Source organism: Eptatretus burgeri, chromosome 10 (assembly GCF_056783735.1).
Source record: "Eptatretus burgeri isolate ZD-2024b chromosome 10, Ebu_testis_v1, whole genome shotgun sequence".
NCBI lineage: Eukaryota > Metazoa > Chordata > Myxini > Myxiniformes > Myxinidae > Eptatretus > Eptatretus burgeri.
Window position 1 is genome coordinate 95850882 of NC_140970.1, and position 13200 is coordinate 95864081.

The window sequence follows — 13200 nt, forward strand, 5'->3', positions numbered from 1 at the left end:
AAAATCAGGCATCACTACATTACATTAAAAGGTGCAAAAATGATCCTTTAATGATAGACCGATCAGCTTCGTTCCATTCATCAACAAATTCATGGAATCCATCATCACAGTTGATATGAAATCTTGACTTTTCTCCCACAGCCTCATCTCAAATCGCCATTGAGGATTCAGACCAGGTCACTTCACCTTGTACATGCTGCTTCTACTCATCCAACAATGGATGGAAGCCTTCAATGTGAGATCAGGTCACACATCTCCTGCTTTTGATACAATCTTGCATCCTGCCTTGCTCTCCAAACTCTCTGCCAATGACATCCAAGGCCAACTACTCACATGGTTAACCGACTTCCTCTACTCTCAGAGCCAACATGTGCTCTCAACCGAATCCTTTTATGCCATCGCCTATTGAGGCTGGAGTGGCCCAACAAGGCAGTGTTCTGGCCCAATCTTATTCCTGATCTTCAATAATGATGTCTGACTCAGGGAAATTCTCTTTATCAATTTGATGAGAACTCCACCCTCTGCCATAACATTCCCCATCTTTCAGAAAGGCAGGATGCATCCTCTTACTTCTCTTCAGAGCTTGAAAAAAAAATCACAAGCTGGTCAAGCACTTAAAATAGGTCTTTCAATCCTGACAAATCTCACACTCACCATCTCTCTCCAAAAGGATCAACTGGCAAACCCTCCAATCTACTTTCTTCACAATCCTCTTGAGTAAGCTCAGCCACTCAAACTCCTGGGACTCACTCTCAGTACCAAGTTCTTCCTTGGCACACCTGATCTCCTTTCCACCCACAAAGCCTTCATCCACAGCTTGATGGAGTACTGGAGTACTGATTGAGTACTGCTCTCCACTCTGGGCTGGCTCCCCTGCCTCACATATTGCTCATTCTTTCACCTCATTTCTTGTGTTGCACCCAATTCTCTTTCCATGCCACCCTCCCCAAAGGTTTCTGCAGGGTACACATGGTCACATGCAGGGTCCACATAAAACCCACTCAGTGCGAGTACCTCCTGTGCGCTGCCCTTCGCAGGGAAACTCACCGGATGACGGAATTGTGGCAGACCCTTCGGGACCCTCAATCCTTGATGATGGGAGGGAAACCACGTGGGAACCTTCCCAGGTCAGATTGCGGAAGTGTATGTTGGGGTGGTGCTGAGGTGTCGTCCACCAGACGGCAGTCTCCTTGGGTTAACCTGAGGCGGTCTCTTTGGGTGGGTACCTGGAATGTCCTTTCCCGAAAAGAGGATGATCACCTATCTCTGTTATCATCTGAGCTCAAGCGTTTGGACATCGGCATTGCAGCACTCTCTGAGGTTCAGAGACCGGATAGTGGCGAGATCATGACAGGTGGTAACACCTCCTCTTGGTCTGATCGCTCTGATGGTTTCCATGCCCAATGAGTTTCTGTGGCTGTGTCCAATAAGCGGACTCCAATGATAATTGAGCATACACTGGTCAATGAGCGTATCATGAGACACCAAGTCTGACTCCTTGGGTGTCATTTCCCTGATCTCTGTATATGCCCCGATTGAGGCGAGTGATCTCACCGTGAAAGACGCATTCTATGCCACACGCGAGTGTGTGGTTGATCATTGCCCCAGGCGAGATACTCTTCTCGTCTTGGGGATTTCAATGCATCGACTGGAACTGATCGGGATGGTGATGAGATATGTGTTTTTCCCCATGGGTCTGAGGGATATGTTAAGTTCGTTTTGAGGAACCGCAAGGGGAGGCGGCTCCTAAATTCGTGAACCAGAAGAGCACGAAGTTCCTTGACTTTGCAAGAAGTCATGGACTTAGGGTGGCTGGTTCATGGTTTCAGAACCCACAGGTGCATCGCTGGACTTGGTATTCCAATGCTGGCGGTGTGGAGAAGGAGATTGACCACGTGCTCATTCATGGTCGTTGGAGGATGATCCAGAACTGCAGGGTCTACCGGAGTGCTCAGTTCCTCAAAACTGACCACAGGATTATTGTCGCAACTCTGAAGTTTCAGCTTAAATCCAGGAGAATGGTTCCATCCCAGCCTCGGCTGGATGTTGGCAAGCTCAAGGAGGAGAGGGAAGCTGAGGAGTTTGCAAACAGGCTGAGTGGAGATTTGGGGGGTTTGGGGGATCCTGAACAGTTGTGGAGTGCCTTCAAGACCACCGTCCTTGATGTTGACGGTAGATGTCTTGTAACTCACTGTCGAGCGAAGAAGAATTTTGTTTCTCAAGGGACACTGGATACCATTGACCAGAGTCGCAGGGCCAGGCTGAATGGCAGAGCTGAGCTGAACAGGGAGCTGAGGCGTAAAATTGTACGTGCACGAAGGGTGGACAAGGCGGCCTTTGTGAGAGGAATTTGTGAGGGGGTAGAGTATCACCTGTGGTAGTGATTCTCGTCCTGCATACAGGGGAATTTTCACATTGAATTCCTCCAAGCCCATCCATCGGTGTATTGCAGTTAGAGTGGATGGTTGTGGGCTCTTGACAGATGAGTCCGAAGTGAAGGGCCACTGGGCCGGTTACTTTGAGCGGCTGCACCAGGCTGATCCACCAGCTATTGAGTTGGATGTTGGGGTGTTACAATCCCTCTTGCTGACCCTCCAATTAACTGTTGTCCACCTTAATTTGTGGAAACACAGGCTGTGATGAACTGGTTGGAATGGGATAAAGGACCTGGGATCTGCGGCATCCATGCTGAACTACACAGGCTGGTGGAAATGCTGCACTCGTGTCGTTGCATGCAGTTCTGTGCTCTGCCTGGAACACAGGCATCATCCCAACTGACTGGAAGAGGGGCCTTGTTGCCCCTCTCTGGAAATGGAAGGCTGATCGCCAAGACTGCAACAACTACCGAGGGGTGACGCTACTCAGTGCCGGGGAAGGTCTTTTCTCGGATAATTCTTGATAAGGTTCGCCACCATCTGCTTGAGCACCAGCATCCAGAACAGTCAGGCTTTACACCAAAGAGGTCAACGATTAACCGTATCCTTGCTCTTCGGGTCCTCACTGAACGCAGATGAGAGTTTCAGCAGGGCCTGCTTGCAGCCTGTAAAAGCACCTTTTACTTGATACCTGTAAAAGCATTTTATTCAGTGAATTGGGATGCTCTGGAGGATTCTTGGTTTTCCTGCGGAGCCTGGGGAGTGGAGCAAGCCAATGGGCCGACCACGCGCCTCGTGCTTGCATTCGGTTGATCATCTCAAGGAGATGGGGATTGGCCATGCGTCTGCCTGGACAGGCATCTGCGTGAGGCCAGACGGAGGCCCTTGGAGTACCGGCAGAAAGTGGATGCAGTGACGCGCTGCTCCAGCACATGCTCCCACACCTGACCTGACCTGAGAAATGGTGCACCATCAATCACCTTCTTGTGAAACAACCAAAATCCAGGATCGCTGTTCACCTCCACTCATTTGTTCTTTTTCCCTGTGGAACAAAGTTCCACATTCTCTTCAATCTCATATTTCCTTCCAGGTCTTCAAGACAGGTGCACACAACCATCTCAGAACACCCCCCATCCAAAACCATTATCTTTTCTACCCACCATAAACACCCCCACCCCCATTTCAACTGCACCCCCCACCCCCATTTCAAGCCGTCCTCTTTCCAAATTTCCAGTTTTCCCTTCAAAGAGTTTCCTTTTGTATACATCTTGTCCACCCCATGTGTCCTTTCCTGCCACCCATTCCTCATCCGCCTCTCTCCGTCTTGACCTTCAAGTCTGCTGTTGATGTCCCGCTCTCTCAACTGCTCCTTTTTCCCGTTCCATTCTGATCCGTTTGGTGCACTGGCTCTTCCACATACCTCGTCTCCGTTTCCCCAAAAAATCCAAACAGGAAACGTACCGTTTTAGGAACATCATGAAGGACACAAACAACAAGCATTAAAGTGATTCTTCCCCATTGAGTGATATGGCAAAAAACAAGAAATAACATGATATCTCAAAAAGTTGTTGACAGATTCAGACAAAACTTGGTGGACAGGTTCGGAGTGTGAAAAGGACAAATTATTTCGATTTTGGAGTGGATCCGAATCTGGATCCAGACACTGGAATTTCCAAAGTGATTCGTCCCAATTGAGAGATTGAGCCCAACACGATATGGCATGTTATTTCAAAAAGTTGTGGACAGGTTATGACAAAACTTGGTGGAAGAGTTCGTTTGATGATGAGAACAAGCTGATTAGATGTTGGTTCAGGTTCGGATGGAGATCCGGCCTTTCAGTGGGATACAAAACATAAACTGTTCAGCTTGGCGGAGGTGTGCGCTCTTCCGAGTGCCCTTCTCGTTGCAAGTCAATTATATCGTTGGACATTGCAGAACACAAATCGGCTTCTTGGCACTTGAAAAAACCTGCTCTGCAGAACTTTAAAACATATTTACACCATATAATGCTCTGAGGGCAGAGTTACTGTGAGGGGAAGGGAAGGCGGCGTGAGGGGAAGGGAAGGCGGCGTGAGGGGAAGGGAAGGCGGCGTGAGGGGGAGGGAAGGAGGCTTGAGGGGAAGGGAAGGCGGCGTGAGGGGAAGGGAAGGCGGCGTGAGGGGAAGGGAAGGAGGCGTGAGGGGAAGGCGAAGTGAGGGGAAGGGAAGGCGGTGTGAGGGGAAGGGAAGGGGGCGTGAGGGGAAGGGAAGGTGGCGTGAGGGGAAGGGAAGGCGGCGTGCGGGGAAGGGAAGGCGGCGTGCGGGGAAGGGAAGGCGGCGTGAGGGGAAGGGAAGGCGGCGTGAGGGGAAGGGAAGGCGGGGTGAGGCGAAGGGAAGGCGGCGTGAGGGGAAGGGAAGGCAGCGTGAGGGGAAGGGAAGGCGGCGTGAGGTGAGGGGAAGGGAAGGCGGCGTGAGGTGAGGGGAAGGGAAGGCGGCGTGAGGGGAAGGGAAGTCGGCGTGAGGGGAAGGGAAGGCGGTGTGAGGGGAAGGGAAGGCGGCGTGAGGGGAAGCGAAGGCGGCGTGAGGGGAAGGGAAGGCGGAGTGAGGGGAAGGGAAGGCGGAGTGAGGGCAAGGGAAGGAGGAGTGAGGGGAAGGGAAGGCGGAGTGAGGGGAAGGGAAGGCGGAGTGAGGGGAAGGGAAGGCGGAGTGAGGGGAAGGGAAGGCGGAGTGAGGGGAAGGGAAGGCGAAGTGAGGGGAAGGGAAGGCTGCGTGAGGGGAAGGGAAGGTTGATAAAATGCGCCCAAACAGCAAAATTTTATTTTTAACATCCGAGTTCTATATATAACCAAGTGGGAGCATTTGAAACCCACGCCATCTTCCTTGTAAAGGTCTGCATGCATGCTTGCACATGCAGCAACCTTTGGACCGCTATATTCGGCTCACTTCACATCTGATTCGTACATGCTACATGAAGGGGAAGCCGTTTTAAACTCAAAATTAAACTGGCAATCCTAAACATGGGGAGAGAGGGGGAGAGGTGGGAATGACAGGGATCGGGGTGGGAGGGAGATTAAGAGAGGATGTGTGGAGTGGGGGGGGTGGGGGAGCAGATGGAGGCAGAGAAAGAGAACGAGACAGGTGGGAGAGAGAAAAATAAGACCGCAGCTGACCTTGCTGTGATATTTAACCCCCCGGGGATCTTTGACTGGTCGAGGGTTAAACATGACCATCACCGCCGTGCCTCAACACAGAGTGCCATTTCCTGTGTGTTTTGTATTTTCCGGCGATGGCCCCACTTCACACAGGGGCGACAAAGGTTTCATCGGCTTGTATTGTGTCCTGAACCAGAGAGAACAGATAACCACAATGACTGTTTGATCGCACAAATGAGAGGGCAGAATGCAGTCATTGCTGCTGTTTGCTTCTCCTTTTGCTTCTTGATGTTGCCGAGTCTCTGCTGCTCTGGAATTTTGTTGTTCTTAGTTATGTTTTTCTTCTTTGTTGACTTCTATATTCCTGTTCTGCCTTTCTTCATCTTCTGTCTGCCTCTCCTTTTTCCTTTCTTCTGTTATTTTTTTCAGTGTTGTTCTATCTTCTCTCTTCATCCTTTTATTTCTCTTTCCTCTTTTTCCTTTCTTATCTTTCCTCTTTCTGATTTCTTCAGCACTGTTTCTTCTTCTTCAGCACTGAAGATTTCACATCACATATTTCTATCACAGTGTGTGACATTTTGTTTTATTCTCGTAAAGCTTCAGGATAGACAATGTTCAATGTTTTTCCATGTGGTGCCAAGATGAAAAGGTTTTTGCCATTGACAACTGAGGAACAACCAACATCGAGTTTGCCATGAGAAAAGCATGGGCTTTGCAGGTTGAGGCCAACATCTTTGAGGATGGGGGGGGGAGGGGAGGGAGAGAGAGAGGATGAGAGGAGCACGATTCCCCACCACACTTCACTAAACACTCTGGGAGGGAGTGGGTGCAAGGAGGTTGGGGGGAGGGGGGGGGAGAGAGAGAGAGTGAGCGAAAGAATGTATATAAATATGTATGTGTGGGGAGAGTGCTGTACTGTATTCGGAGGGGTGGAACGAAGATGGGACAGAAAGAGATGGGGTGGGGGAAGATGATTTAACAGAGAGAATATGTTGTGCTGAAATATAAAATAATTTAAAGTGATTGCTGTGAATGATGTTCACCTCAAAACATAGTTCCCTTACCTGAAGGAAGAACCTCAACCTGTAAACAAATGAACAGTTTTCCGACTGCACGGATCATCACCTGGGCACCGTTCTTCCTCAGGGTTTCAATCCTTTCTGTCCAGAATCTCTCCAAAGGGAGGATCCACATCAGCAGATTACCTTCATCAGTAGATCCACAACCTCAGTTGCGTCCATGCAGTCAGTCAACCCATCAATGTGACATCACAAAACAGACTTTCCTCGATAGAGGACTTGATGTATTATCATCGTTACAACTCCCACCACACATTCTATTATGTTATAATACATTACATCATGCACATCTTCCCTTAAATATAACACATACACCAACAAACACCACCACACTCACCTCTGGATCCAACGGTTATTTATAAACGGATTTACCTCCTTCCTTCCCTCCAAGCAACCACTGAAATGGGGTTTAAATGGTTTCCATGTATATTTTTAATAATGTATAAATATAAATATCTCGTTTATAATATTTTTACTCTTTGTTCTGTATTTCACTAATTCTATTTGTTGTCGTTTTAAGATCTGAAACAAAAATTGTTTTAATCTGCGAGCTGTCGCTCCCCGTGATAGCATACGTTTGACTAGTTGTTTCAATCGATTGACAAGTTCACTGCTGTGTGAGTAAAACATCTGATGAGTTGCTTACATATGTTGACAAGGTCAATGCTGTGTTAGTAAACATCTGACTGGTTGTTTCAATCGATTCACAAGTTCACTGCTGTGTTTGCAAACTTGTGACGAATTGTTTCAATCTTTTGATACGTTTAGTGCAGTGTTAGTAAAACATCTGACTCGTTGATTACATCTGTTGAGAAGGTCAATGCTGTGTTTGTAAACATTTTACTCATTGTTTGCATCTGTTGACAAGGTCAATGCTGTGTTCGTAAACATCTGGCGAGTTGTTTACATCTGTTTACAAGGTCAATGCTGTGTTCGTAAACATCTGACTCGTTCTTTACATCTGTTGACAAGGTCAATGCTGTGTTCGTAAACATCTGACGAGTTGTTTTAATCTATTGAAACGTTCAGTGCTGTGTTAGTTAACATCTGACTCCTTGTTTTAATCTGTTGACAACTTCAGTGCTGTGTTCGTAAACATCTGACTCGTTCTTTACATCTGTTGACAAGGTCAATGCTGTGTTCGTAAACATCTGACGAGTTGTTTTAATCGATTGAAACGTTCAGTGCTGTGTTAGTTAACATCTGACTCCTTGTTTTAATCTGTTGACAACTTCAGTGCTGTGTTAGTAAACATCTGACTAGTTGTTTTAATCGATTGATAAGTTCAGTGCTGTGTTGGTAAAACGTCCGACTAGTTGTTTTAATCTTTTGACAAGATTAATGCTGTGTGTGGTTGCTCACACCGTGCTAATTTTTACCTCCGCCACCAAAGGTGAGGGAAATTATGTTTTCACCCCTTTCTGTCTGTTTGTCTGTTTGTGTGCAGGACATCTCAAAAAGTTGTGGACAGATCTAGATGAAATTTTGTGGACATGTTCAGTGTGCGACATGGACGAACTGATTTGATTTTGTTGAAGATCTCGATCCAGATCCGTCGACTAGAATTTTTTTCAGTGATGCATCACCATTGAGAGATAGGGCCAAAAACGATATATCGCACGGTGTCTCAAAAAGTTGTGGACGGATTCGGACAAAACTTGGTGGACATGTTGGGTGTTCAACAAGGAAGAATTGATTCATTTTGGTGAAGATCTGAATCCGGATCCGGATCTGATAGTTTTCTCAGTGATCATTTATCATTGAAAGATTGGGCTCAACTAATATAAATCACGATATCTCAAAAAGCTGTGGACGGATTTGGATGAAACTCGGTGGACAGGTTGCGTGTGTGACAAGGAAGAATTGATTCGATTTTTGTGAAGATCCAGGTCCAGATATGAATACCAGAATGATTTAATCTTGAAAGTGATTCTTCACCATTGAGACACAGGGCTAAAAACGATATAGCACTGTATAGCATGATATTTCAAAAATGTTTTGGGCCCGATATGTATCTTGTGGATCAGGCATGACTTGGCAGAGGTGTGTACTCTCCCGAGTGCCCTTCGAGTTTCACCAGTAGCCACACCATGGAATAACTTCTTTCGAACATTGCTGTCCAAGAAAGGCATTCGTTCAATGTGGAAGAGAGAAGTTCAGTGGCGGAGGTAATCATGAGGACCGTACAATGCATCTCGTTTATCAAATAATTTGGTGTGAAATTTATTATTATTGATATCGATTTGTAATTCTAAAAATTAAACTGAAGTGTGAATTTTGTTTTCGTTTTTAAATACAAGTTTGTTTTGATAAATATCATCATGAAGCTGATCAAATACAAATCCATCATTAAATGCTCCGAAATCAATGAAGCTGAAGATGTTTCAGCACCATGGTGCAGATGTTAATTAATTCCTGCACATGTTCTGAACCCAATCAGACTCGTACATGTTCAGGAACGAATTTGTAAAGAAAGGGGCTGGATTTGAACACATGGGTATCCCCACTGTCTGCTGGAGTATTCCATTCCATTAGGACCATACTCTGTGCCGAGCGTTGGTGCTGCCTCAGCAGTCTCCTTGGCTATTCGGTACATTCCTGGACGGGTCGCCACTCCGACACAGTATACCAGCATGCTGGCACTCGTTTTGCCGACCTTGGAAGGATGACAGACCGAGTTAACCCCACCTGGTATTAATTCGACAGTTGAGCAGGATTTGAACTCAGGACCCTTGGATCCCAAGCCCACCACCCTAACCATGAAGCCAACACCAGGCTCGAGTATTGTGTTGCCAAATGTAAAGAAACTGTTGTTTCGGAGAAATCGAAAACGTTTTCAGATTATTTTTTGAAAAACTACATTCATATTAATTTTCCTTTGAGGACCAGGTCGCTCTTTTTGATAAACGTTAATGTATACTTTATTACCTCCTGCAGATGTTTTATCAACCGCTCCGTCCAATTTGGTTACAAACTTGTCATGTGGAATGTTTGTGCAAAATGTTTTTTTATAACATAAATTGATAAATATTCAGCCTTACCCTTGTTAATATTGTTACTGTTGTGGAAATTCACAGAACACCATACAGGTCCTGAGATCAGTTATGTCGATAAGTGCGTGTTCAGATTAGATTTCCCAACCGATGTTTAGCGGGAATTTATTCGTGTAACCGGGATGTGATCTTTGAGGTGGTGTTATTTTTTGCTGTCTTTTTTTTGGAACAACCGCATTCACCACAACCACAACCGCCTCTCCACACCACTATCACGACAACCACAACCGCCTCTCCACACCACTATCACAACAACCACAACAGCCTCTCCACACCACCATCACGACAACCACAACCGCCTTCACCACAACCGCATTTCCACCTCAGCACATCGTTGCCAGAAGCCTTGCATTCGTTAAAGGAAGGAAAGCAGACAACGGCCCCCACCCCCCAAAGAATAACATCTGCGCCGGCCAACGCGGTGGGAGCCCAACCCTCCAGGAGAATGAAAACGGCCCCGATTCAGCGAGAAAAACGCTCTTGTTCTGGAAGTTTCCCTCGCGCGCCAGGAAGAGAGAGGGGGCGGGGCTCCGTGGATATAAGTCAGAGGCGCTGGAATGCTGAGGAGAGTGTCTGGGAGAGAGAATTGTGGTGGTGGAAGGATTGTGTGGTGCAGGAGAATTGCAGCGCAGAAGAGGAGAGAGAACTGTGAGGGTGGGACGAGCGAGAGGTCGGAAGGAGGACGGAGTCCTGAGGGTCCACCACACGGTCACTTTTCTTCCTTTTCTTTCCGGAGTTTTTGAGTGAAAGTTTGTGGCGCCTTGTCCCATAATTAAAACTGCATAAGTGACTGGACATTATAATTATAGACAACGGCTGTAGGTCTTTGGTCTGTCTGCTCGTGTCCTGTCCCCTACCCCCCTTCCTCCATTTGCATTGCTTGAATCCGTGTCGTGTGTGAAATAAATGTGCTTGTTATCTTGCCATAACGAAGTTTTTGCAAGATATGTTAGTCAGCTTGTATGGTTTTTTTTTTGTTTGTTTTTGTTTATTTGTTTGTTTGTTTGTTCGTCTGTAATCACATATCAAAAATTCTGCAGAGCACAGTTATCATTGGAAATTTTTGTAACTTCGCATATCAGAGGCCGATAGAGGTCCCTTTCAGTGCACAAAATTTTGAAGGTCAAGGCCAAAGGTCAAGGTCACTTTGTCGCAAATCAGGGGAGTCGACGAAACCCTTATTTTTTGAGTAATTTTGATCGGATCGTCTTCAAACTTCATGGGAATATAGTTCATGGTCTGGCGCTCAGCTGATTAATTTTTGGTGGCGATTGGCCTTGACCTTCATGGTTAGCGCCAAAGGTCAAACATATTTGACCCCAAGGTCAAATTTTCAAGTTTTAGGAACCATATCGTGTAGTACCTCAAATTGAACACCTCGATGAGTGCTTTCTAGATATCTCTAGCTTGAGACATTATGACGTCACTTGGTGACGTTATGAGGCAAAAGCATATTTTTCATGGTTACTCTGTAGAACGATTCTCATCGGAATCTCTCGTAGGCAGATATTCCTCAAGGAGTCGCTCCTGGTGGATAGCAGCTCTGTTCACCTCAGTGTGACCTTTAAGAAGTCACACATGGTCACCTTTTGGCAAGATACGGGTCACCCTGCAGGTGACATTGATTTATTTTATTTAAATGTTCACCTGTTCGTTGTGTCGCTTCCTTCATTGAGCCGCCATTAGCGCGTACGGAATATTAGATGCCTTTTAAATGGCCGATAAAGCAATCAGATCCGGCGGGGCTTGGCGATATACCACCGCTCGGCAAATCGCAAACGGAACGAGCGGCTAAAGAACTGCTCGTTCCGTGCAGGCTCCGTCGAGGTGTAAATTCCCGGCATTTCTGTCTGCGCACATACTTAGGTGAATCGACATTCGGCGATCGGACCCTGTTGTGCGTGGACAGAATAGTTGGCTAATTTACGGTGTGATTAAAAACACACCCGTAGCTGGATTTCGGCGTTGATGCAAAAGCTGCGACTAAGTTTGCTCGTTCGGTGGGCGCGTGCGGCCACGATTCGCTAAAAGCGGTCACCCGCACGCTGAACAGGCGGAAAACTACAACAATATTGTGGATACTGTCGATTTTAGGTCTGGAATTATCAATGATCCAGAATTTTTTTATATCACAATAAAACCTCACCTTCTCATGGTGGCTTTTCAAGCGTTTATCAATTGGTTTCATCACCCCTGTAACACTTCCTGACAAGGGTTTCAAACTACATTCTCTACATGTGATGATGAACCTCATCTTCCAAGGGTTTTTTGTGCAATTTTGAGATCTAGTCAACGAATGGTAATTTGTGGTGTTTATCTGGAACTAAGAGCCTTCTCACTGTTGAGTGATTTACATGGTGCAAGTCTATTTTATTATCCTCACTTATTTTGTCGGTCTTTGAGAGTCCAGTCTGTAATCCCAATTTTTACAAAAGTGTTTTCATGTAGAATGTTTTACACACAAATATAACAATCTTATTTGCTTTGTCAAATGGAACGATAACATATTGTGTTTGAAGCTGTTTTAAAGAATCACTTGTGTCTGGATCGATTAAAATGACCTTTGGATTCTTGATTCAAACTTTTCTTTTCAAATCCACAATTGTCCTTTTCATATGTTTGTCTCCCTCTCGAATCATCAAGCCATTTGTGTGTTTGGTACGTTGTGTTTGTCAATTTGTTCTCTCATCCAATCCGTCAGTCCTGTCATTGGAAGATCCATTGCCTTATTCCAGGTAATCCTTTTATTTTCTCGATAATTTGGTCCTTTTGTAAGTGTTGCACTATTCTGAGATCACCGGTATGACGTGTTTATGATGTGAATCTTTTAATATGGAATGTTCACAATTACAAAGACGTGTGTAACTCAACTTTTCCTCTTCGTCTGTTGTTCTTGCTCGTCTTCTTTCTTGCTCTTGAGGAGTTTCAGATGCTCTGGACGCAGCACTTGTTGCGGTTTGCTTCTTGTCTTCTTTCTTACTCTCGAGTTTCAGCTGCTACATTTCCTTCTTTTGGTAGAAGCCATCTTCCTGCAAGAGAGGGGAAGGGAGTGAGAGGGGGGGAGAGAGAGAGATGGAGAGGGAGATGGGGAGAGAGAGAGAGGGGAAGGGGAGGAGGGGGGAAGGGGAGGAGGGGAAGGGGAGGAGGGGGAAGGGGAGGAGGGGGAAGGGGAGGAGGGGGGAAGAGGGGAAGGGGAGGAGGGGAGAGAGAGGAAGAGGAGAAGGAAAGGGGGGTGGGAGAGGAAGGGAAGGAGGGGAGACCAATGCCTCACCACATGTCGCTAAGCACTCCAGGATGGAGGGGTGCAAGGAGGGAGGTGGGGGTAAGAGAGAGAGAGAGAGTGCTGTATTCATTCAGAAGGGGCAGAGTGAGGATGGGACAGGGAGAGGGGTGGGGGAGGGGAGTTAGAGAGAATATGTCAGGCTTTACGAACAACACTCACACACACACACACACACACACACACACACACACACACACACACACACACACACACACACACTTGACTGACTGACTGACACACTGATATTTATTATTATGAATGAAAATAACAGATAAAGTGT